The following is a 25,498-nucleotide window of genomic DNA, read 5'->3' on the forward strand; positions in this document are numbered from 1 at the left end:
GTTTCAATGCTGTATGCAAAGCTGGAGTGTTCTCTCCAGAACACAAGGCCTGGGTAATTTAAAATGGAGGATAAACTGTTACCCAAGCAGCAGATTCCCCACTTTCCACATCACTGAAATAGTCTAATGGAACGGCAGAGCTGATACGATTAGTTCCAGTTGCGTCGCAGGAGTTACCAGAACCTGATTGTACATAGTCACAAACTGCTTCCGGGACTCTGGCTTCAGATTTTGCCTCGAGGTTGACTCCTGAAGCCTTTTTCAATAATAGATATAGCCACAAGGCAGTGGAGATTTGAAATCAGAGTTTCCCTTCTCCTAGAAGATGGTTCTACTATTTTATCTGCCGTTGGGGCATAAAGCCCTCTTCTGCTTTCAGAACTGTTGCCCATCTTCTCCTGTAACCCTGGAAAGGAGCCCTTACAAGGTGCTACCAGCCGGGCCAGCTGGACCAAGGTTTTTTAAGGAGGTATTACTCCTCCGGCACTCCTCCCGGCTCGGCTCCATTTGCAGTGTCCATTATCTTCCAACTGTCACTTTCCGACCATTCCACTCTACCAGCATCCAAACTATACTCTCTTTTATTGATGGTTTTTTTCCCCCCACAGAACTCTTCCTCACAGTTATGTTAAAGCTGTGTATGACCCACCAGTCTTTGAGATTGTGGAAAATGTTACTATTGGCGATGCTGTCCTTGCAGGTTTAATGCAGGACAAGTAAAGGAAAGTGGGCTCCTTTGGTTTCATTTCTCCTCCCACTAAATGTTGCCATTTTGCAAGAAAATATCCACTAGTCATTCTTTTAATGTGGGATGAGGCCAGGAATGAGACCTGTGGCCTTGGTAGTCTGTCAAAACCTGCTATCAACAGAGCTGATCACAAAGTGGATGTAAGATTTCTTATCTGAAGAGGATCTCCCCTCAGTCTCTGTTCTATAAGTTGGTCTAGCCCTAGTACAGCTGTGAATTTAAGCACACACAAAGAAATGCATAGTGGCATTCACACTTTCCCCCCCACATGAGCCACAGTTGTGTTTGAGTTAAATAGTAGAATAAGAGATTAACTGGTATTTTAAATTTCTTGTATGGAAAATACATTGAGATGGAATTAAATATCCTGAAACAAAAAAATTGAACCTTGAACCCTTCAGTCTGCATGACTTTATAGGTCAATCAAATGAGCAAAAAATAAAGGCCACTCTCCATATTTATGTGGGGAAAGTCCCATTAGAAACTACTTGTACACCTTCCGAAATATACGGCAAGGATTGGGCTGTACATTTATCATCAGAAATAATACAGAATGAGAATTTTGGGAGAAAGAATGTGATAGAGTGAGATTAATAGATAATTATGCAAAAAGGGAATACCACATAAATTCCACAAACGGAGAACTGCTTCACCTAACACAAACAATTCACAAAACTGTAGGAATAAGAATCTATCAAACCCTACAAAAGAAGAAATGTATCTAATTTTAGGAGCATCTTTATGCATCCAAGTATGTATTCTGAAGTCTCTGAGTCACATACAGTTGCCAAATCTTTAAATGCCACCTCAATTTCTCACCAAAACTGAACTTTAATAATAAAGACAGAAATATAATGAACTACTTTAAGAATAATGATATGAATTTTTCAATGTGGAATCAGAATTGCTTACTAATTGGCTCAGATTTTGTGGTATTCTCAGCTAAATCTTCCCTCTAGCACTATACCCCATTTCTTCCCAAATCTAAAACAAGTTTCTTTGGCTTACATTTAAAGCTTATCTATCTTTGGACCAGTTTGGAGTTTTATTCTTCCATTATATCCCTTCTTTTAGGAGCTTACATTTTCCATTCCTATTTCCATTTCTACTATGTTCAGCTTACATTCTTATTGAAGGCCATATGAAGGGGCTTATTTCCAACAAACGGAAGCAAAAATGTACATTAAAATACTCCTGGGGAGGAACAGGAATCGCTGTAAAAGAAAACTATCTTCTGCAAAACCTTAATTCCGTCATCATGACTTGTGTAATTGAAATTCTTTATTTGTTCTTGATGGTGGATAAAAGAAGAATGGGAAAGAGCTGAGAATGGGAAAGAGCAGGGCCAAGGCCATTGCTGCTTCTTTCAGTATAAAATCGAATTCCTTTAATAGTAAAGTAGAAAATAGTAAATTGGAATTTAATTCATACTTGAACCTGATATCACTCATTCATATTTACAGACAGTTGAAGAAATGGCATTTTGCCATAGATTATCCAATAGCTGAGAATTATATTTTCCAATACTTCAGGCAAAGATTTTTTTTAAAAAAATTATTTATTAACTAAGTACCTGTTTTGCTGCTTTTTTGTTCTCCTTGAGAAATGTTGATCCAACAATTTAAAACTCATAAGTCATTATTTACAATTCTGTAACTCTTTGTTTCTCTACCTTGTTTTCTTTCATGGCATTCCCCACTAAATTATATTGCAGAATTGTACACAACATTAAACCCACCTGTACACCATATGATTTGGGGCTCAGGAGGATTCAGGTTTTGACCGATAGCTAGACTGGTAGGTCTATCCAGCAGTTAAAACTCACTCTGTCTTTATGGAAGTGTTTAACATGGCAGCAATCAAAGGGAACCAACTATCAACTCCTTTTCAATGTGGGTTTAGCACTAAACCTCTTTCAAAGGAAGCTAAACACAAGTCCAGTGCTCTTCTAGAAGAGTGCTTAACCTGTATTCAAAAGGAGACAAACTCACCACTCTTCCCGAAGAATGGCGCATTCATGTTCAAAAGCTGCTTAGCAGTACTTAATACAAATAGGGGAGTTGTCGTGCCACAAAGCATCTGAGAGATAGTTGCCTCTTCATATAGCCCACCACCACTGCTGCTCTGATGCTCTTCAGATTTATCTTCAAGCTGAGGATTGACTATAATCCATGATGTAACCATTATTTTTTTATTGGGAATTTTACTTGATACATATAGTAAAGAATTGAAATACCTGATTGTAAATGTATTAACAGCGGCTAGGATTGTATTTGCTAAAAATTGGAAAAATGAGAAAATACCATCGCAGGAAGAAATCATTAAGAAAATATTGGAATGTGCTGAAATGAGTAGATTGACATTTGAAGTTAGAGAACAAGAGGATAAACAATTTTATAAAATCTGGGACCTTTTCTATCAACGGTTAGATAATAAAACACAATAATAGAATATCTAGAATTTCAGAAAATAATGAATATATAAAGATATATTTCTTTTTTTTTTTGATATCATATCTATAAAATGTTTTTAGGATAGATTGGTAGGATTATATGAATTGTTATAAAATGAACTAAGTAAATTATAGTTATCTCGCAAAGTATGAATGAATAAAATTATAGTCAAATGATTGTTTAATAGTGATACTGGGATATTTAATCTTTGATTGATAATATGAGTTATTATGTAATGTAACTGTAATTGAGACTACGAAATGGATGCACAAAAAAATGGTAAATCAACCGATACACTGCTTGTACATTTATGAAAGAAAGCTGGATGTTTTTATGTTTTGTTTGTTCTGTTTGTTTTTAAAAACCAATAAAATTGTTTTTTTTTAAAAAAACCAATTATTATATTAGTTCCAGTAATGCACTTTGTATTTCCTAAGAAATACTGCAATGTTATTCCAACTTTTTAAAGTCTTGGAATGAACTCTGGCCAAATATTAGCTGAGATTTTGTAGGAACGGCTTTTCTTACACTCACATCTGATGAAGCTTCCATCTTTTTCTACTGTGTCGCTCTAACAATTCCATTATTTTGTCCCCAACTGCGACCTCTGTAGGCTTAAAGTTAGCTTGAACTATTAACTTTAACTGACGTTAAAATACTGTCATCTTCCCTTCAAATACAACCTTTCCCGGCCTGTCATTTTCAAGAACTAAGCACTGCTAAAAATGTCAAGTCCCGTTTTTTTCCCCCTTGCACATCAGGAGGAAGCCCATCGCATGGAAGCTGGCTGCAGACTGAACCGAACAACTATTAGCCTGTTTGCCCAAGCATGTATGTTTCCTCTACTCCAATTCATACCAATAAATTGCTTAAACACCTTTCCTATTTTTCCTTCCCTGAAACAGGCCAGCTTCTTGGCCTCCAACAGGCATCTTTCGTCATCTCACAGCAGAGAGCCAAATGCAAAGGCTGCCATCCAGAGAGAAAGGAAATCAAAGGACAGTTTCCAAAGCAACCTTTCCTTAATCGATGCTCCTTTGCCCTGGGCACCTTAAGCACCAACCTTCACAAGGACAGAGGGAAAAACAACACAGACAAGACAAATGGTTCAAAACAATGAGAATTAGGGGCGGGAAAGCAAGGAGATGCTTGTCTTTTTTCATCCACCCCTTCTAAGTGAGAATAGCGATGGATTCCTCTTTTATTTAATGTCCCTTGAGAATGTCTGATCAATGTCCCAAAAGCATCTGGCAATCCCTAACATAACTGAGTTGGGAATGGGCAAAGACAAGCCCCAGTTATTTTGCCCTCTCGTCGTACATTCTATGGGTGGACCCAAGAGGACTGCTCCCATGTCTCAGAAGTTGTCCCTTGCCAGGAGCATCTTTTGCTTCAATACAGTATTGCTAAAGACCATCACAAGGCACTGGCTTGAAAGCTGAATTCTCAACCTCTGATGTCTCACTTGATTGCATTGCATCTTTGGCCATTTCCCCAGTAATGATTTAAAGGGTCTTCTAGAGTTATCCAACCACTGCTACGTCAACGTTACATCACTTCAACGATGGCAGGATGATGCTGTGAAAATGTTACATCTCACTACCGTGTGTGTGTGTGTGTGTGTGTGTGTGTGTAAATCTCTTTTTGAGCCATGATGTTGCCTCTTCCATTTGGCAGCCAAAAAGTGCAGCCTAGTGGTCCAAGAAGGCTTTAGGGTGGGGCCATACATAAATGCTAAAGGAGCTGATTTGCCCACAGAGGACATATATCTTTAGGTAAGATAGAAGCCTCAGAACCATTCCACATGTGACAATCTTCCCATGCCCAATTCAGCACAGTTTTACTACAGAACAGTGGCCATTTTTTCCTACCGGTATTTCACTTGTATTTACACTGCTTTACAAGCCTGACCTCTTTTAGCCTCATTTCACAACAATTCCTGTCAGACAGATCTGTATTACTGAAGCTGAGGTAAATAGACTTTCCCCCAACAGCCTCTCAATGGCATCACACCCTAGACCAGGGCGTTTCAAACTTTCTAAATTTTCCAGAACCCCAGACCTAGAGGCAAAGTAGCAGAAAATATAAAATTAGCTTATGTTCCAGTCAGTTTCCCCCTGCTTCGTCTCTCGTGCACAGAGATTAGGGGTCTTAAAGTGAGATTGAGCATGGATCTGTGGAACAACATTTTGTGAGAGCCCACTAGCTATTGCCTTACATGCTGTAAAAACCAGGCTATCCCTTTAAGTCATAACAAATAGAACCCATTTGTTTGGCACAGAACATTATGTGAGCAGACCAATAGTGTTGGATTAACTTTTGTTTAGGATTTAGGGTGTTGTGTGTGAGACCTGGTCTTGATTGTAGATTGGGCAGCAGTTCATTTCTTCAAGAACCTCTGCTCTTCTTTTTATTCACTGCACACTGCACAAACTTAGATCTAGAAATCTATCTTAATCTTGGGTTTTAGGTCAGTTGCTTTGCCCTGGATAGCAAAAGTTCTTGAGCCATTCCTAATATTTCCAGGCTGGAAATATAGCAATAGCAATAGCAGACTTATATACTGCTTCACAGTGCTTTACAGCCCTCTCTAAGTGGTTTACAGAGTCAGCATATTGTCTCCCAACAATCTGGGTCCTCATTTTACCAACTTTGGAAGGATGGAAGGCTGAATCAACCTTGAGCCTGGTGAGAATTAAACTGCTGGCAGTGGGAAGAATTAGCCTGCAATACTGCATTCTAACTACTGCGCCGCCACCATCACATCTAGAAGCTGAGGGCAATGAAGTTGTCTTTTTATTCTACTGTATTGCATTGCATTGACCCTATTCATTTATTTTATTTATTTATTCTATTTATATAGCCACTCATCTATCTGAGATACCCTGGATGACAACAAAAATAAAGAATTGCTTTAAAACTAAAACCACACTGATGTTCAGCACAAGCCATTAGACATAGACAGCCATGCCGGAGCTTCCCATTTAAGGTCCCCAATGCCTCCAAGGTCTTGGGCAAGAACCAGGTCTTGTCAGTCTTGCAAATGGCCAATAGAATAGGGAATGTTCATAGTTCTACATTGGGGAAAATCTTTCTTACTTAGCCCTGAAGCTTTCTTGCTGGACCAGTCAGTTACCTCTTTGGACAACCTACAGTACCCCAGGATGTTGTCAGAATAATGAAATGAGAAAGGAGGACCATGCAAATTTGAAGTCCTGTACAAATAGCTGAATATAAAGACATGTATTCTATCAACCAGGGAAAATTTCAAAGATTGTACTCATCATTTGGTAACTTCGTAGCTATTTTTAATCAAGGCCTGGCCATACAGTAGTGGCATTAAGATATTGATCCATTGCTCTTTTCTTAGGCTGACTTCAGTGCATACAACTCTCACTTATATGTGATTCCAGATCTTAAACATGCTAATATCTTCACAACGTGAAGAACTATGCTGGCAAATGAAGGGCAATTATGCACCTTCAAGCTTCTTACTTCTAAGTTGCCAAGCATTGGAAAGCCTGCAGACAGGAGAGAACCTGGTGATGTGTATTTGAAGCCTTTCCCATGGGCTGTGTTGCACTGGTTTCCATCCTTCTTTGATTCAGCAGAAAACTCTATCAACATGACATTTGCTGTCCTATTCCTCATTTTTTCTGCCTCTCTTGCCTCCATCCCTAATCCTAACAGTGGCCTGACATCTCTCCAAGGTAAAGGGAGACAAAAACTAATTGACTTTGCACACCTTGCGTGCCCATCAAATGAGAGAAAATACTTTAGCATTGATACAGCTAAGGATAACTGAAGATTGTCTCATTCATAGCATGTGTTTGCAATGAATGAAGGAATCATCATGGAGGCAAGATAGAAAAAAAGAGAGACTGGAAAATGCTTGTTAAGTGCAAGCATGGAAAGAACTCAAAGAAGACTTCTCAAGAGGTTAGAAGCCAGCCCATCTCATTACAGATAAAAGCCCAGGAAGCACATACTATGGAACTCTTCAAGAAGCCATCTGTTCTGTCTTTTAATTGCTGGCTGAATATAAAGACAGTCTGGCAAACTCTACAAAGGCTTCCATACAAAGTTTCTTTATTGGGTCACAAGGCATCCTCGAAGTATAACTCACAGTTATGTCGAGATCCATCTATTCTCCAATCTTTGCTTAGTTGACTTCACAGTGTAAAATTATAGTGATCTTCATCCCATAACGATGGAGCAAAGGGTGAGACACCAGCACGGGGCTGGGGTCCAAGCAAGAGTAAAGGAAACTCCCCCAACCCAACCAAGGGTCAATTCAGTGACCAATCAGGATGACAGATGTGACCACATGACATGAACTACATATCCCATGATGCATTAACTACATTTACCATGAGGCATTCCCTTAAGGGGACAGCTCCCATTCCCACTTAACTATCCCGATTCCCAATTAACTATATACTGTCTGGACAGCACACTGTCTTGAATCTGAACTTTTGTGTAACTAGAATTGACAGCATAGCAGTCAAACTTGCAAACGACCAAATTAGTATAACTGGAGTGCATGGCAAAGAACTGTACAAGGGGCTTTCAGATTAGAGAATAAACAACAAGAGTAAAGCACTCTCATTTTACAGGGACACAGTTGGTGTCAGAGTGACGTAACTCAAGGAGAGAATGGGAGAAAGATGGAAGGGCTCAGGAGCAGTTTGACCATGTCATGATCCAGCATCTGGCTGCCTTAAAAAGGTAAAAATCATTGTAGAATTTCACTAAAGAATCAATCCAGGAACATCCCCTCCTCAACTTGCTGGAACCTGTTAACAAAACCTGGCTTTGGGTATAGTTTATTATTGGATCTTCATAAAGGATTCAGAACTCTTTCTCAAAGTTGGGACAAGCAACTTAAACAATCTGCAGGGGGTTGGAATCCTTCAGGAAGGAAGTTACAGCCTTTGACTCATTTAAAGTCTGAGGAGGAGGTGAGTAAGAGGAGACTGGCGGTAACAGCTAAAATTATGCCCAATGTGACAATTGTGGGGAAATTGGCACATAAGAAAGCCAGACAGTTAAAGAAGACACTTCTTTATGCAGCTTCTAGTTAAAACGAGGGCTCCTGAAAGCTGCATCCCTGCACAGCTCTGAAGATGTATTAAGCAAAGGGCTAAACAACAGAGTGACCAACAACTAGTAGTCATAAGAGCTAGGTATGAGCTATCTCTGGTGCCCATAATCAGAGGTTTCCATATACACTGGTGAACTGAAAAGAATGTGTACTTGTCCAAGGCTCCAAAAGTTCTCCAGTCAGCAGGGGAGGGTGGGGAATAAAGCCCCTGTTTGGGGGAAGAGGGACAAAAGGCTTCACTTGACTTTAGAGTGACATCCTAAGAACCTCTCTTCAAAAGCATTGGAGCAGAATACAGAAGTGGGCAGGCCCAGGACAAAAAGGTGTAATCAGCATGGAATGAAAGTCATTCAGTGCAATCAGCATAAATTCCCTATGCTTCCTGCATTTGATGGGGCAACATTTAGAAGTGCTTTAGAAGCTGCCCCCAAGGCTTTTTGGGGAGGGGGGGGGACTTCTGGAGCTCAGTACAGACTGGCAGACAATATGAACGGTGGCTTGGCTTGCTGCCCACACTGAACCTTCAAACAACCTGCTGCTAAGATTTCCATAGAATCTCTTGAAGGCTGCGTCGTTTTGGGGAGAGGCTGGGGTTAGATACAGCAGAAATTAGTGCTGCTGAATTGTTGCACCCCCACCGTGACCTTTAACAGCCTTTTAGCAAACGGCGATTTCGAGAGTGCTAGGGCTACCCTGGTCCTGCAGGATGTAGAGTTAGTTTTGAACATCTGGGTCGCTTGGCGAAAATCCGGGCAAACCCCAGGGGTCTTGCAGAAGGTGCACTGGCGCGCGGGCGTGAGTGTGTGTGTGTGTGGACGCGCGCGCTTGTGTGGCCATGCACGCACCTATTTTCCAATCAGAGAATCTTTGGGGCGACCAAAGGAAGGAAAAGTGGGGGCGAGGATGCAGAGAGAGAGGGGGGGGATTAGGGAGGGAGGGAGGATGGCGAGGGAGAGGTGGCAACTGGAAAAGGCTAAAGGGAAAGAAAAAGAGCAGCATTCCTCTTTCTCTCGCGTTCTCCCTCCCTCCTCCCTCTCTCGTCCTAAATGCATAGCGGGGGGGAGGGTCTCTCCCCTCCCTCCCCCTCCCATTTGCACTCCAATCCTCTCCAAAGCCGGGTGCATTAAAACGCGAGGATTTTCCGAGCGGATTTCCTTGCCCGTCGCTTCGCTGCCATCTCTTAATTCCCTCGGGCGCCCGCCGAACCGTCCTCCCGGTCGCCTCCTTCCGGAGCAGGCGGAGATGCCGGGCGGAGAGACCCCCGAGTCTCAGGGATCCCTAGGGGAGCCTTCGGCGGCAGCAGCAGGAGTCCCCGGCGTCAGGTAAGGGGGAGAAGAAGGCGGGATGGGGGGGGGGGCGGTTGTTCCTGGCAAGGAGACGAGAGTTGCCCCGAGCATCTGCAGAGGGCTTTCCCCGCGGACTTACTACTAAGGGAAAGCAAAGGAAGAAGGCAAGTGGAACCTGTGCTCACGGGGGGAGGAGATGCTTGCAACGGGCATGCAACTCGGCTTCAAACCGCATCAGGAAGCCCGCACTCCCCCCGCCTCCCCGTCCCGAGGCGCTTTGGAAGAGAACCCGCGGGAGCAGAAAAGCGTTTTCTACTTGCCGCTCGGGGGCATCCTCGGTTCTTTTGCTTTCCAGGCTAAGTCCGAGAGGCGAAAGCAGAGCCCGCAAAAGTGGACGCGCCTCACCCTCCGGCCCCAGCCCAGCCCAGCTCAGTCCTAGAATACAAGGCTCCCCTTCAGAAGAAGCGGCCGGCGGGGAAGCGGGTCTGTGGGGCGAGGCTGAGGCGCCTGCAGAGGCGCTGATGGGATAGAAGTAATAGGGCGAAGGGAAGCAGCCCGGTCTGTCCCACGAGGAACAGCCCACTCTGCCGGTGCTCCTGGCCTGCTCTTGCGCACGCTCCCGAGACGTTACTGGGAGAAGAGAAAATGCCTTTGTGTGGCTTTCCCCAAGATTGGATCATCCGACCCTTTGGAGCGAACGCCCGGCTCTTCCACGAGGGACCGCCAGATGCGAGTCCCCCCCCTCCCAATTGGTCTTTGTCTGCTGAACTAGTTGTATGGCCAAAGAGGAAAGCAGAGGTGAAACCGTTCGCCCATTTTGCAGATGGGTAAGCTGAGGGGAGGGAAAGAGCTTTTGCTATAAAGGCACCCGCAGCAGACCCACTGCAAATGGACAAGTTGGGTACCAGGGTAGGAACATTCAGCTTTTCTGAATATCTGAAGCCCATCAGCTAGAAAAGGGGTGCTTATTTAGAAAATAATGCTATGTGATGGGAAGAAATCAAGAGGTGAGCTCTATCTCCATAGTAAGATGGTTATCTCTGTGCTGGCCACCCAGGAATGTTTGTGTTAACTAAGCCTGAGGCCATTTTGACCAAGGTTAAAGAACTAGGTAGGTTAACAAGACCTCAGCCTGGCGGCTCTGCTTTCCATAGTAGGGCATTAATATAGTTTGCAAATGTTCCTTGAAATCTAAAATGACCTTTCACAGGGAGTTCTCAGAGTTTGACCTGTCTTTCAACCGCCTCCTTGCCTAGAGGATCTTCTCTGGGTAACAAACATCTCAAGGCTGAGGAATCTTAACAGGGATAAGCAACTGGGAGATACTGGTGGGCATCGCAGGAATTATTATTTCCTAGGTGTTGTCAGAAAATAGTTCCAGTATGGCAATCCTTAAACACCTACATACCAGAAAGCAAGTTAATATGCTTGCCCCCCCCCCCCACACACACACATACTCTCTAGCACCAGAGGTTGCACTGTTCTGCCCTAGTTTTGATTCTTTGGATAGCAGACAAGTGGGCAAATTTCTAAACAAGCCATTTGATTACAGTAACTTATTAGTTTTATTTTCTAGCAAAACTTACACATGAAGCCCAGTGGTATTCTTGTAAACAAGGGTGAAGATGCAATGATAGGAGGAGGAGAGGAGGATGAAGAGGATGGGATGAAGGGGAGGAAAAGGAGGAGGAAGGGGAAGAGGAGGAGGAGGAAGAAGAAGATAGCAAGAGCGAAGAAAAAGGATAATTTGGACATATTGATGCCCATAGACACTACGGCGCTCAAACCTGAGAAAACAGGTTGTATAGTTTCTGTGTAGTTTTGATATTTGAACTTTCATGCCATCTGTCGTCATCTGGATTCAACCTTATTCTATCAGCCAGACTTTTTACAACTTCAGGCACTTTCTAGTTATCAGCTCATGATTTTTCTTTTGTTCAACAATGATAAAGACTCAGGAATCCAAAGAGATTCTGCACAGGAAAGCTTCAACATGCCAGAGAAAAAAATAATATATATTACCATTTCAACTTTGAATCAACAGGACAAAATTACAGGCCAGCAGACAGTCAGAATAGGAAGCAGTAAGAGAGGAAGCAACATAGGTGGTTCATTGGCCTCATGAAGCAGGTCCCAGTTCAATTTCTGGCTTCTCCTGGTAATGTCCTTCCTCTTAAAAAAACCAAAACAAAACCCTTCTTTCAGTCAACCTAGACTAGCCCTCCTGACTTGGTTCTATTCATATATGTTAGGATTATAACTCCCAGAGCGTGCAAGCTTCAGATTGCCTTGCAAAGCATTAGAGATGTGCAGATTAATAGTTAGAACCTTCCAGAAAAGTCTAGATCATTCTTTATCTGTCAACCATTCCTGGTAAACCAGACAGGAAACATGACAAGATGAGGTAAATCTATTTTATTGTATCTGGTCAGAACACTGGGTGCCATCCTCCCCCAGTAGTCTCAACTGTCAGTACCTATCCTCCATCCCTCCATACACACACACCTCATCACAACTGATGAAGTTTCTTGGATCAGAAGTGAAGCGTTTTGTTCTTCCTCAGGGAAAAAACAGCCCAGTTGTCTTTTGAAAAAGCACTTTTGAGACTACTTTATTGTAAGGTTACAGGAACAAAATCTTGCAAGCCTGAAGGTACAAACTGCCCACTGTCACTTTTAACCATCTGATTAATTAGAGCGGGTCCTTCTTAACATTTCTTTCTCTGACTGTTAAGCAACCAACCGAGGACTACTCAGCTTCTAGTTTGATCATTCCCTAGGCAGCATCTCTCTCCTTCCTCCCTCAAGGTCATCCATACATTTCATTACAATATCCCTCTGGAATATGCCATTCTGGAGACAGTGGTTTCCAGAAGTAAAACCTCCTAACTAGAAACAGGTTGAGGTGCTTCACACATGGATGCTTTAAAGGAAACAAACCTATTTCAGAACTGGCGCACTCAGAAAACGGCAAACCACTTCCAGTTTGAAGGATTTACCTCTGCAAAGAAGCCAAATCTCCCAAACAGCAAAGTATGGGAGGAAACTCAGCCCCAGTGCAGAGGGAAACGGAATTCTGAAGTTTTCCAGAATATTCCATTCCCAGGACAATGAATTTGTGTGCATCACTACATAGGACCTTGTACTAGAAAACTTGCCAGCCACGTTTTCGCTTTGTTGTGTTATGTGGACTCAGTTCAGCTACTTAATACGGGATTCTATATATCATGCACACCAACGACATTGAATTAATTGAGTAGACTGAAGCTAAGTTAACTACAGTATAAGTAATCATGCTGTATAGTGCTACTATTATGTCAAGAAGTCTGGTGGATGCTAGATTTGGGAAAGGCTAGGGAAGACGGTTAGGACCATGGTCTGACTCTGTACAAAGCGGTTTCTTATAAGCCAAAAGAATCAGTGAAAAAAAAATCAGCGTCCCTCCACATCCATCCTGCTTGCATAACCAGCTGTTTCTCCTCTTAATCCTCCTTGGAAGGGAGAGGGATCCTCTCCTTGACATCTAACCCTGCCCTCCCAGCCTGTTCTCATCAGATATCCTCCCTTCTGAACTGCCTGATGAACACAGCTAGCCTTGACTTTAGCGCTTTCACCAGCTAAATTCCATCTGTACGGCCAGGGTCGCAGAGCAAAATAAATTAGTTTTCACTGCACCAAAAACCCCAGGATTGTATCCTTGACTTCTCCAACTCCTTTCCCCCTTTCTGTCATTTTTTTTTTGCTCCTTCTCCTCATTCCCAAACATCTGAAGTCATTTCTTCTGGCCTGAGCCTTCAATCTCTTCTACTTCGACTAATACCTGCCATCTGCTCTACTATAATCCTGGACTTGTGTGTAGGTGTAGAAACGGTTTAGGGTCTCCTGCTTGAGTGGGGGGTTGGATTAGATGATCTACAAGGTCCCTTCCAACTCTGTTAAATCTGTTAAATTTCCTGCGTGCTTTTCATTGAGCTGCCTCATGAAGAGTCCTTTTAATTGAGAACTTCTTGGGCAACAATATTAATGCAAATTGCCATTCCCTTCGTCCAGAAGACCCTCCCAACTTCCCAAGCTAGCTTACAACCATGTGATCTCCTCGTGGCCTCTGATCCATGGAATGATCTTGCTTATGCTTAGCTTTTGGGGGAATCAATCGAAGTCAGCTAGAGGCTGCTGCTTCCAGTATTGCTATGAACCCTCCATCATTTGAGCTCCCTTAAAGATAAAAAATATCCTGGCGTTCTGGATAATTTGTAAGTAAGCTGTTGACTTGCCAACCAAATCATATGACAAGTAGCAAAATTCTGTCTGGCAGTCTGGCAGATACAGCCCTGTTGCATGGAGCAACAGGAAGTGACAGAAGGGAGAAATTAAGTATAAAGAAATTAAGTTGGTATATTCATGTACTGTACTTTGATTTTTTGTGCGTGTGATTTCACAAAACTTGTATATCTCTTGTCTTATTTATCATTTGAAGCAAAGTAATTACTCTTTGATCCTGATCTGAGGTTGTAATCAAGTTGATTGGCAGGAGAAAGATAGCAATAGAGAAGACCGTGCTTGGTGCCTGCTTCAAACCTCATCTATATTTTTTTGGATATAAAATCCAACCTTCTTGGTTTTTTTTAAAGAAACAAGCCAAATTAAATGTCTAATTCTTAGTTAGCCTTAGAGATAAGATGTAGATAGGCAGTTCCTGAGAATCCAAGTCAGCACAAAACATCTTGTTGTTTGAGGCAAACACCTTCATAATCCCACCATCCTCACATTGGAAGGTCATAGCTGTCTGAACACTGGTCCCATTTCCATTGCTTCTTTCCTAAACTGTTGCAAAAAGCTGTGGAAGCAAGAGGGGTGGGGGGAGAAATCTTCTCCTTTAGCTTTGGTGATATCTCTATAACATTCCTCCTTTGAGGGTACTTTAGTCTCCCTTGTTTAATTATTCTGTTATCCCTTTGCATTCTGAAAAGACAGGAGGGCAATGACTGCAGACATCAGCAGGGGAAACTCCAAACGGGCACTTTTAGAGGAGAGCCAGATGGAGTCCCAGCATGTCCAGGATAAGCTCCAGGCTTGTCCTCTACAGGCTCCAGCTATAGGATCAAGCCAGCTGGATCACTGGAGAATGGTAGGGAGGGATAGTTGCCAGAAAGGAAGCGGAACCATTTGAGAGTCAGCCATAGAACGCAGGACAATACAAAAGGGGAAAGTCAGCTGTTGTGTGTATCCCAGTATATAACCTGAAGACCAGGAACATTTTTAAACCACAGGCTTCCTCTAGAACAACTTTCCTCGATCAAATATTTCTCCAAAGGTAGCAGAGCACCCTTCTTGTACCTCCAGCCAGCCCAGAAGACCCAATGGTTGCATTGATCACGGGGGTCTAGGACAACTCATTGAATGTCAAAGAACTGGGGAAGTTTGCTTGGGTAGAACTGCCTTCCTGGCAAATCATTCCTGTGTAGCTCTTCCTCATCAGTAGTAACAATAACAAATCTCCTAATTGGAAGCAGAAGCTGGCTCTGGCAGACACAAGTTCAAAGGCAGTTTTGTAGCAGATGTTAATATAGGAATAGCACTTAGACTTATATTCCACTTCACAGTGCTTTACAGCCCTCTCTAAGCGGTTTACAGAGTCAGCCTATTGCCCCCAACAATTTGGGTCCTCATTTTACCCACCTCGGAAGGATGGAAGGCTGAGTCAACCTTGAGCCTGGTGAATTCAATTTGCCAAATTGCAGGCAGCCGGTAGTCAGCAGAAGTAGCCTGTAGTACTAACCACTGCACCACCAAGGCTAATATATTGTATTCAGTGGGTATGAAAATGACAACACAGTTGCATTAACTTTGACTTGGCAGTAGTTTAGTTTGTTCTATACTTGTGCTTACTTTTGAAGAAGAGACAAGCTATCTGAAGCAGAGGTAGAAAGGCTAATTGGCTTATTTGGTTAACAAAGTTATGTTGAAGATGGAGTTATCACTCCTAAAAATATACAGAGAGGGAGATGGAGGTATTTTGTAGTATTTTTCCTACTTCATAGTATCTGAATTTTCATTATGCCTCCAAAGAAATATTTTTGTAAAGGAGAAATATTACAACTTGGTAAGGCCAAATTATTTCAAATGTGAATGTAGTCATCCTAGAGCAGTTTGGCTGGTTGTAGATAAAACCCAAGTTGGTTATTAAAATCAAAGAGTATTATGCATTAATAGCAATGAAAAATTAAATAATAAGAGTGAAATCAAGTATGATATATACAATGAAACCTTATTCAAAGAATTAATAATAGATATGATCTGGATCAAAATAGCTAGCAAAAATTGCGGTGCTCTGTTGTTTAAGAGAAATGTCTCCAGTTATAAAATGTAAATGTGTAGTTAAATGTGCAGTATAATGGCCACCTTTAATCAATTGATAATAAAGAACTGATTATGGTTCTTTATTTAGGACGGTTCTTTATTTACAGTTCTCCTCTTTAGAAAGGAGGATTTTGCCATAGCAGAAACACATAATAGAAAATTTGAATTTCTTCACTGTGAAAACTATTTCTGTGCTCCTGAAGAAGGTGGAAATGAAAGAGGAATTAAATTAGAATTAGAATTAGAATTAGAATTAGAGTAGAATAGAATAGAATAGAATAGAATAGAATAGAATAGAATAGAATAGAATAGAATAGAATAGAATTAGAGTAGAGTAGAGTAGAGTAGAATAGAATAGAATAGAATAGAATAGAATTAGAATAGAATAGGATAGGATAGGATAGGATAGGATAGGATAGGATAGGATAGGATAGGATAGAATAGAATAGCTTTATTGGCCAAGTGTGATTAGATACATAAGAAATTTGTCTCCGGTGCAGAAGCTCTCAATGTACATGCAACAGGGTAATAATAATGATGATGATACCAATAAGAAGGGGCAATAGAGAAGATGAAGAGGAGAGGAGAGGAGAGGACAGGAGAGGGCAGGACAGGACAGGACAGGACAGGATAGGATAGGATAGGATAGCTTTATTGGCCAAAGATGTTTAGACACACAAGGAATTTGTCTTGGTGCAGCAGTATAATACTGTAGTATAATAACTGTAGTATAATAATAATACAGCCATACAACATTGGTGAATATACAGTATTTAGATATAAGACATCCAATGAGTTGTCCTAGACCTGTGATCAATGCAACCATTGGGCCTTCTGGGCTGGCTGAAGGTACAAGAAGGGTGCTCTGCTATCTTTGGAGAAATATTTGATCGAGGAAAGTTGTTCTAGAGGAAGCCTGTGGCAAAAGGTAAAGAACTGTCCCTATGTCTAGTTGTTTTGGCATATAATACGTCCTGAGGGGAGGAGTTGAGATAGTTTATGTCCAGGATGTGAGGTGACTGCAGTTATTTTCTCAGTTCTCCTTCAACCCGCACAATATATAGGTCTTCTATGGAAGGCAGGCTGGTAGCAATTGTTTTTTTCTGCAGTCCTAAACTATCCATTAGAATCTGTAACCTGTCCAGTTTAGTTGCTGTACCAAACCAGACAGTTATAGAAGTACAAATGACAGATTCATAATTCCTTGATAGAACAGTATCAACAGCTCCTGGGTCAGAACTCTGAACTTAAGTTGACGTAGAAAGAACAATCTTTGTTTTGCCTTTTTAATGGTGGTTCTAATGTTAGGTGTCCATTTCAAATCCTGGCAGATTATACAACCCCCCCCCAAAAAAACTTGAAAGATTCTACTACTGTTACTGTGCTGTCAAATATAGTAAGACATGGTAGAATAGGAGGGGTCCTCCTAAAATCCACTCTCCTTTCTATACAGTTTTAAGCAAGTTCAGTTCCAGATTGTTCTGGTTGCACCACAGAGCTAGGTGCTCAACCTCTCATCTATATGTATCTTTGAACTTTATAAGAACATACTGCAAGCACATAAGCAGTCCCCTCGGAGGTAGTATTCAACAGGTTCTGACCAGTTCTGGAGAACCAGTAGTGGGAATTTTGAGTAGTTTGGAGAACTGGTGGTAACCTTTCCCCAGGAGTGGGGTGGGAATGGAGATTTTGCAATATCCTTCCCCTGCCATGCCCACCAAGCCACACCCACCAAGCCACGCCATACCCACCAAGCTATGCCCACAGAACTGGTAGTAAAAGTTTTTGAATCCCATCACTGAGTCCCCTGCTGGATTGAACCCTTGGCCCATCTAGTTCAGCAGTCTCTCACCAGAGTAGCAACCAAAGGAACAAGGAAGTCCATTGTCAAAAGCACTCCCATTCCATAAAACCTAATAACCATTGATCCCCATGACTTCCATTAACTGCCCCAACCTTTTTTTGAAGCCAGCCAAACTGATAACTAGCACTATAACTTGTGGTTATGTTTTACTATTTTGTAAAATGTAGTGTTTCAATACTGTTTTGAGGAATTGCAGGATGGGTGCACAGGATATGTATATACAGGATATGTATATACTGTAGGTAGCTCTCAATTTATAACTATAATGGAGTGGAATTACAATTCTAAGTCGTTGTGGCCTGATTGCACCTGTGAATATTTTTGAAGTGACAGATCAACTTTAATAAAAATATAGATCTATACAATTAATGTGCCCCAGTTTTTACCTGAGGAAAAGAGATCATTCCAGCCCATTCTTATTTCTTAGAGCAGCAGCCCCCAATCTTTTGGGCACTGGTTCCATGGACAGAGGTTTTTCTGCCTTCTGCACAGAGGTGGATTTGAAGCTGTACAGATGCAGATAAATAACTCAACAAGACGTCCATAACAAATTACATTTATTGGTTCATCAGGTATCCTCATAACTCATGTTTGTGACAAAGTTCTTCTTTAATGACCAATCCTTTGTATATCTGCCTTGTAGTAAAAGATGGTTATCTCCTAACCCATCTCATAGCGATAGAAAGAAGCTGCCTGAGTTAGAGAGTTCAGACAAAGAATGAGGAAAACCTCCCCCACCCTTCGAGGGTCAATTTAGTGACAATCAGGATTACAGATGTGGCCACGTGACATGAACTACATTTCCCAGGATACCTTTAACTACATTTACCATGATGCATTCCCTTAAGGGGACAGCTCATAATTCCTAAGTAACTGTCCAATTCCCATAGACTGGCTGGGACAGCACACTCTCCTCCTGGAATTGTAAATTCCACTATTAAAAGAAGAAAAAAATTAACTATAAACTAAGATAAGCAGTAAACAGTTAGCTATGTAACTAAGAAAAAAACAGTAAACATTAATAAAGCATCAAACAAAGCAAAGCATGAAAAGCTTGAGGTGCAATCTTCAAGTTCGGCCTCTTGGTGCAAGTCTGCTGGTCACCTCTGGCGGCCTTTTAGGGTGTATAGGTACTCTTGGCGGCAAAGGTGAGAGTCTGCTGGTCACCTCTGGTGGCCTTTTAGGGTTGGAATGGTACTCTTGCTTCCATAGTGTCAAAGGGCATCGGGAAGCTGTTGGAAAGGGTGTTGCATAGGCATATGCCTGTGTAGAGTGTCTTAGTGAATGTCTGGTGGTTGTTGGTGTCGTTTAAGGTGTCCTACCGAAAGTGTACTGATTGCCGGCAGCCTTTTAGGCTGGAACGGCATTCTTGTTTTCGATGGTGTTAAAGGGTGTCAGAAGGCAGTTGGAATGGATGGTGCTAAGGTATTTGCCTGGGTTGGAGCCTGCATCCGATTGTCACTGACAATTCCTATGATCCCCCATCCTAGTGGAGATTTGATGGCCACTGGGCCATCTGCAGGGCCACCGACTGACTTGGAGAAGAGAAAGGCGTGTGGGGCATTATTTCCCAGCAACAGTAGGATCTCAGCCTCAGCCTCTAGAGCGGGAAAGCAATGAGCCAGGTGCTGTAGGTGAGGCGTGGTACTTATGACCTCAGGTGTTGCAATCTGACTGCAGTTGTTTGGTATCCCTTCACATTCAAATACGGGCAGTAGTGGGAACCGGGAACTTCCATTGAATGACTCTATGTAGAGTCCAGTAGCTCTCCTCCCCGCCGTGCTTCTTGGTCCATGGCATGTTGATACAGTGAAGGGAAGTTTGCACTTCAAAGAGGTCAAAGAATGAGGGTCTGGCCAGGGTGCAGGTGCTTTGAGTGTCTATCCACACGTACATTTTCACGGCATCTTCAGGGCATCCTTCAGGGTACACTTTGGCTAAGCAGATGGGAAGACACGAATGAGGGTGTGGTGAGTCAGCGCACAGTGCTGTGCAGTTGACTCTCAGTCTTGGTTGTGGTTGCAGTTTGGCAGTCTGTCGAGGAGCCCTGCATGCTTCTGTGTTACGTTGAGCCTCCTTGTCCGAAGGAGGGTTATAAGGTATCTGCAGTGGTGGCTTGGAGTCTGGATGCAGCCTGGTCAGGTGCTGGTCACTATTGCATAAGTTGCATTACACCTTGGCTGTACAGTACTTGGACGGGTGTTTGAATTCACAACACCTATAGCAGTATTGGTACTCCCTTAGCAGCTCTTTTCATTGGGTTAGTGATTTCACTGCAAACCCAGTGCAGCTGTTCAGTGAGTGACAAGTGTTGTGCATAGGACAAAACTGTATTCTCCTTATGTTCGGAGATCTAATTTGGGTTGTATCTGATGGGTTCTCTCCCCAACTGTGTGTGGATGAGGAGTCGATCTCAGTATTATGGACAATCATGAAGGGTCTTTCCCTGATAGTGTACATAGGGCCTGAGGGTGATATATGGTTGCTGTTGTATCTTCTGTCATTAGGAGGACTAACAGCTCTGAGTCCACGGGCTTGGTGTGTGTTGCACACTGTCGCCTGGTGGGACACGAATTCTTCAAGAAGTGTGAAGGGTACAAAGAGGTGGCTACCCTTAGCCATGAAGGTGTCAGTCAACTGGAGCCACTTTTCAATTAGCACCTGCGGAAGTTTTCGAACAATTTTGTTCTGCGTGTTGACGTGATTGAGACAGGTGGGTGCTGGTAAGTTGGGATCCTGTTGTGCCATTCTCGGCTGGACAAGTATGTTAGCGAGGTCTATGATTTGCCGAGGCTTGTCGATAGGAATTGTAGGAAAACTGTTGAGGCTATCCAAGAGTGTTGCTTCTACGTCCTCAGAAGCGCCATACAGTTCATCAAGCCTTTTCCATGATAACCGTAGGGCAGCGGCTGGGTCATCTAAGTGGGATGCCAAAAATGCCCTCGGTATGTCAGCAGACTGTGGCCCTAGCCATGCTATCAAGTGTCTGATTATTTCATCAGGGTTCAGGCATGCCGCCTGAACGGGGCACAGGAAAAGTTTCTTCCATACTAGATATTCGCCGCCTGGCTTGTCAGAGAATCTGCGAACTCCATTGGCATGCAAATTTAGCTTTCCACTCTGTACAGCCAAGTTTCTCCAGTAATCTTCAGCATTTGCTGAGTTGGGGGGAGGTATTGACATAGAGGGTTCTCCCCCTGGATTCTCGTAGGGTAGGTTTGAGTTGTAAGTCAATGATGGGTTGTAGTCTTCCTCCCAGTACTTACGGAGGATGTTCTCCCATACTGGGGATGATGGTCGAACATCACACTGATGTGTAGGCCAGGCGCGGTTACCTTGTGGTGCCTGGGAGCCAGAGTGGTATTGAGGTTGTGGCAGGAATGCTGCTGCCTGTGGATTGAGTGTGGTAGGTATCGTTGATGGCATGTCGACTCGTTGAGAAGTCGTTGTAGGCACTAAGTGGGCTAAGTTGCTTGGCCAGCAGGGCATGAGAGGTTGGAGCAGTGTTGTTGATTCTGGGAAGAGCATCTCAGACATTAGTACAGACATCAGTTGGGGAAGGTTTGCTGTTGGTGGGAAGTGAATCTCATACTTTAGATCGTACAATGTCAGTTGTGTAACTGATGTGTAAAGTTTTTGGTTGAGATTCATCCCTGTGCTTCTCTGGTTGTGGAAGACTGCTAGGCAACTGAGGTGGTTCCATCTGCTCGTTTCAAAGTGAGTGCTGCTCATCCATGTAGGCCTTGACCCGTGTATCTGGGCTCTCTTCTCCCAACTCTTCAAGGTTGAATCGGAGGGAGGTGTTGTCGGCCAACTTCCGCCATGCTGCGGCCCGTGCCATATTTGGCCTGCGTTTTGGCCATTTCTGTCTGTTGTCTGGTCTGGGCTTTGACTATTTCTGCCTATTGTCTGGCCACTATTTCTGCCTGTTGAGCCACTATTTCAGCCTGCTGAGCCACAATTGCCCCTTCTGCCATGTTACCTCCTCTGTGGCGTGTAGCTCTGTGTCTACTACTGCAGCTTCTACTTCAGCTTCTGCAGGCGTACCTTGCTGCTTTAGAGGCCTTAGATGTGCTGCTACAATGGGAGGATGCTCTGGAAAGATGATGAGAGCTGGCAGCAGAGAATTGGCATGAGACACTAGAACCTGCCTGCAATCTAGCCAATTTGGGATGGAGGGAGGAGGTTATCTTTGAGTGGTGGGAAGAAGACACATGTGATCGAGGAGCTATGTTGGATGTGGCCTGCTCCCTTGACGCTACTTCCTGCCAACACGCATTGTGGACCGCTGCCTGAAGGGCTGTCTTGCTTTCCTCAACACAGTCTTTGCATTCCTTGTGAAACTCCTCGAAGTATTGGATGTGTGTTAGGAGATTGGGGTCACCCAGTCTTGACTGGATGGACTTGAGGTTGTTTTCGCTGCATCTCCACCGTGCGAAAAAGGCATCTAGATCATCTAGCAATGTGTGGAGTTTCTCAGGGGGCAGCTTATGTTTTGGGGCATCACAGATCTTCTCAAGCTTCGCCCATGAGTCTATGTAGCGGTGATATTGCTGCTGCCAATTGTTTCTCAAGTGTTCTTCCATGGATTCGGTAAGCTTCTTACTCTTTCTGAGGTCGTAGGCTTTTGGAGGTATGGGAACTTCTCCAGAGGGTTGGACATCTAAAGGCGGTTGTTGGGAACCAGGCTCCATGTTTACAACAAGGGTGGGTGGAGGATTCGGGTCTTCTGATACATCAGAGACATCTGTCATGGCTGAGGAAGTTGCCATGAGTCAAACTGGTAAAGGGAGAATTTTGGAAATTTTTAGTGGTTTTCCATGCAATTCCCTTTTTAGAATTGCTGCTGAATTTAATGCTTGAGCACATAGGTGGCACTGCAGAGTCTGGGCGATGCTAGCACAGCACACAGTATGGCTGCTTCTAGGGTGCGTTGTGAGCTTGCAACACAAGGGGGCACTAGAGGTTGTGTCACGAAGTCTGAAGACTAGAGGGCTGAACGCAGAAATATGCGTAGCGTAGTCTGAAGACCTGAGGGCGGAATGCAGAAATATGCCTATAATTGTCACTTGCTTCACAAGGTGGCAGCAGAGGGTCAGGAAGACGCTGTTGCTATGCCTATGTTAGGTTGCACTTACTCTTGGGACCTTTGAATTTAGTTGATTAAATGGTGCACAATAGTTGAAAAAAGGGGGTTATCATTGAAGAAACACTCTGGTCAATATTTGATAAACTATGTAAAAAAAATCAAAGTCTGGGAAATTTCTCCTTAAGCCCCAGATGTAGCTGTGGGCTGCGTTGCTTGGGTCTCACTTTTTTGTGGAAGAAAAAAGAGGGGGGAGAATTTCCTGCCTACTCTTGAAAAAAGAAAAAAATGGTAAGAATTCTTTAACTTCGCTGTAAATTTCTTCTTGACCACCAGATGGGGATGTAGGCTGCTTTACCAAGATGTGATATTGCCATTTAGGAGAGGGGTGGTTGGGTCCCAAATTCATCAAACAAGTACAACAGTTCAAAGGGTTATTTGCAGTGTGTCCTTGTTATGCTTAAATTTTTCTAGCATAGAAATAAGATGGATAAACTCTATGCTTCGTGAGGGAAAGGAAATTGCTTTGTTCACATAGCTTACTTGTTGGAGCTTGGATTTATAGCCCCAATAAAACCGGCCAGAGAAGTTTTTAAAAATAAGTGGAGAGGCTTCTCTTATTGCCTCTGAGCTGGAAAAATGCACAAGCTTTTCAGATGGAATGAGCAGGGCAAAGTTAGTTTTCCTTTCTAGAAATGCCAGCAAGATTTCTGAAACTTTCTCATTTCGTCTGGAAAGAGTTTGTAATTGGATGAATACAGGGATGGATGAGAGATAGTTGACCCCTCCCTTGCTTTTACAAATTAGTTCTTTCTGAGTTAAGAGTGGTAATTTGAGACACAGCACTTCTTTTGCTGATGAGAAAAGGAGGGGGAATTTGCCCCTTCCTGGAACTACAATGTGTCCTTATCAGTTGTAAATTGGCTGGAAAGGGTCTCTTTTATGGCTTTGTCTCCCTTCCAGATGAGCATAGAAGAATCAGCTTTTAATTTCCGTTTAAAAATACAAACAAGATTTCTCAAACTTTCCAACTGTGTTTATAAAGGGTTTTAAGACAGGTTTGATTATCCTTTGAGAACTGGGGAATTTCTAACTCTCCTTGTTATGCAAATGGAGTCTCTGAGATAGCAGGAAGATGGATTGAGCAGAGAAGAGGGGGGTGGGTGGGTTAGAAAGTTCTTTGTTTATAGCATGTGGGGGAATTCCAACCCCTCCCACTATGCAAACAGCAGTAAAAAGTTCCGATGCTCACAGAGAGAGACGATGGGAAATGCAGGTTTAGATTAACATTGCATATTCACTTCTGGCTTCAATATTACTTTGCTTTATCACAAATCCAAATTAACAGTTTTATACAGATGGGTTAGGACTGCGTCTTTTACTTTTCTGCCTTCTGCACAGAGGTGGATTTGAAGCTGTACAGATGCAGATAAATAACTCAACAAGACGTCCATAACAAATTACATTTATTGGTTCATCAGGTATCCTCATAACTCACATTTGTGACAAAGTTCTTCTTTAATGACCAATCCTTTGTATATCTGCCTTGTAGTAAAAGATGGTTATCTCCTAACCCATCTCATAGCGATAGAAAGAAGCTGCCATGAGTTAGAGAGTTCAGACAAAGAATGAGGAAAACCTCCCCCACCCTTTGAGGGTCAATTTAGTGACCAATCAGGATTACAGATGTGGCCACATGACATGAACTACATTTCCCAGGATACCTTTAACTACATTTACCATGATGCATTCCCTTAAGGGGACAGCTCATAATTCCTAAGTAACTATCCAATTCCCATAGACTGGCTGGGACAGCACAGAGGTTTTTCTATGGACCAGAGGGTCCGTGCTGACTGCATGCTATGAATGGGGCTTTGTTTATTTGTGTGGTCTGGTTTCTGGCATGCCATGGTCTGGTGCCAGTCCACAGACCGGGGTTTGGGGACCCCTTCTTCAGAGATTGGTGGCAGGGAAAATGATTACACCCTCTTTCAAATTGCTTTTGAAGGATTTGAGAGTCCAAACACCAGTATGGAAGTGCCCCCCAGTGTCTTGCATCCTAACTCTTTGCACACAATGTCCTTAAATAACTTTGCAATACCAAAAGTGTAAAGTTATTCCATCTGCAGCAGCAGATGGAAGAATGGACTTCTGATTAAGACCAAAATGAGGGGGGTGTCTTTTCAGAGAGAGATGTACGATAGGAAATTATTTTGCAGTTTGTCACTAAAACCATCGTTCTCACACAGAGAGAGCGCCATTAATTCTCCCAGTGCAGACTCCATAGAAATAAAGTAAAAACAATTACTTGGTAATAGGATGTGGAAGGAGTTTCGTGAGAAACATATGCAAAACGCACAATTTTAAAACGGAAATCCGCGTAATATTCCTTGGCCAGGGAATAGGCTGCAACTTTGCCTTTTCCAAAATCATGTCCTTTGAATGCTCCAGAAAGAAAGAGTGTCTGCGGAAGGATGACCCTTTCCCAGAGAGATCTTGTGAACCTGGTGCCATCAACGGAATGTGATTTTATAGCACAAAAGCCCTGATGAGGCAAGGCATTTTGTCCCCTCCTCTTGTGCCTCTACACTTCAGGGT

At 42.9% G+C, this 25,498-nt stretch overlaps 1 protein-coding gene across 1 annotated transcript in view; it reads left to right on the forward strand.

Annotated features, from left to right (window-relative positions):
* The first annotated feature begins 9,356 nt into the window (after window positions 1-9,356).
* LOC113417826 (metabotropic glutamate receptor 6-like) overlaps window positions 9,357-25,498 on the forward strand; it is a 58,634-nt gene continuing 42,492 nt past the window's right edge. Inside the window, exon 1 of the mRNA XM_087956702.1 lies at window positions 9,357-9,627. The gene's annotated coding sequence lies outside the window, so the exon portion shown is untranslated. The remainder of the gene's footprint in view (window positions 9,628-25,498) is intronic.

The sequence above is a fragment of the Notechis scutatus genome, chromosome 2, assembly GCF_049901735.1.
Source record: "Notechis scutatus isolate UNSWTSFEM ecotype Mainland chromosome 2, rNotScu1.2, whole genome shotgun sequence".
Classification (NCBI taxonomy): domain Eukaryota; kingdom Metazoa; phylum Chordata; class Lepidosauria; order Squamata; family Elapidae; genus Notechis; species Notechis scutatus.